Raw genomic sequence first — 1,766 nt, 5'->3', positions numbered from 1 at the left:
CTATTTGCTCATTGACAAAGAGCCAAAAACATACACTGGAGGAAAGACAGCATTTTTATTACATGGTTTTAGGAAAACTGGCTATCAGCACGCAGAAATTGAATCTAGACTTAAGTCTTTCACCATGTCCTAAACTAAAATCAAAATGGATCAAAGATAAATGTTCAAACAGAAACAATTTTCTGGAAGATGAAATAGGCAAAACTCTTGAAGACATAGGCACATAGAAGGATCTTTTATTTTATTATTTATTTATTTATTTTTGTGGTACCAGGGATTGAACTCAGGACCCTGTCCTGGCCAGGCAAATGCTTATTTTACTGAGTTATCTCCCCAGTCCCTGCAAGAATCTTTTAAACAGAACCCAATTGCATAAGAAATATCAAGAATAAAAATCTTGGATTATATCAATGAAAATGTCCCACACAGAGCCAGGGATATAGCTCAGTGGCATAAGTACCTGCCTGGCAAATGCAAGGTTCCACGTTTGATCCCTAGTACCACACCCACACCCACACCCACACACACACACACACACTTCACACAGTAGAAAAAGTAACCAACAAAGTGAAAAGACAACATACAGAATGGGAAAAAAGTCAGTTATTCCACTATCTAGAGTATATGAAGAATTTTAAGAAGTTAGGCCCTGTCCCCAACTAAAAGACCCAAGGAAAAAAATGAGCAAGCGGAATGAATAGTCACGTCACGGAAGCAGCACAAATGGCTAGTAAATGCATGGAACAATGTTCAACATCGCTGGACATTAGAAAAGTGCAAATTGAAACAATACTGAGATGCCATCTCACCTCAGAAAGAATGACCATCATTAAGAAATCAAATGATAGTAGGTGCTGGTGAGGCTGTGTGTGTGTGGGAAACATTTTTATAATGTTGCTGGAAATATAAACTAGTGCAACCCTATGGAACTCGGAAAGTCCACAAAAAATTAAAAGTAGAAATTCCATTCAACTTAGAGATTCTCCTTTTAGGTATCTTCCTGAAAGAGTTAAAGGCATCATGTGACAGTGACACATGCATACTCATGTTTACAGCAGCACAATTTATAATAGCTAAATCTTGGAACGCACCTGTAAATCCATCGGCAGATAAATGGATGAAGAATATGTGACGTTTAGATCCAATGAAGTACTGCTTTGCTATGAAGAGAAATAAACCCGAGGCATGTGTAGGAAAGTGGATGCAACTTGTTGGCCACAATGTTAAGTGAAATAAATCAGACACACGGGAGAAAATATTGCAAGGTTTCTCTTATACAAGAAACCCAACTTGCAAATAAAGAGCAAAATAAAAGATAGATAATAGCAGTAGAGAGATAGATCTTTCTCAGATGGGAAGGGGACCAAGAAAGGGAGGGAGTGAAGGCAAAGGGGATGAAGCAAAGAATGAAGGTGTGCTGCATGCATGCACCACCCCCGCACAAGGCTGTAATTATTTTGCACTGCAAATGTGTACTACTAATAAAAAAGCAATCCCGTCTGCAAACCCAAGTGTCTGCTGTTTGGGTGAGTATAAGTAGACTAGAAACAAAAGCACAGAACTTTCTTGTTTGACAACAGCCACCGTAACTAAATAGCAAAGAGAAACAGTCAGGAAACAAGTTCTATATCACAAAGGAATTGGTGAGAGCACAGAACATTGATACAACCACAAAGGGTGAAGGTACACGTTTTAAAAAGTGATATGGGGCTGGTGAGATGGCTCAGTGGTCTAAAGCACCTACTTAGAACAAGCTCAGCAAAGCA

The sequence above is a fragment of the Octodon degus genome, unplaced genomic scaffold (genome assembly GCF_000260255.1).
Source record: "Octodon degus isolate 3935 unplaced genomic scaffold, OctDeg1.0 scaffold00262, whole genome shotgun sequence".
NCBI classification, from domain to species: Eukaryota; Metazoa; Chordata; class Mammalia; order Rodentia; family Octodontidae; genus Octodon; species Octodon degus.
This window is presented reverse-complemented; position numbering follows the sequence as displayed.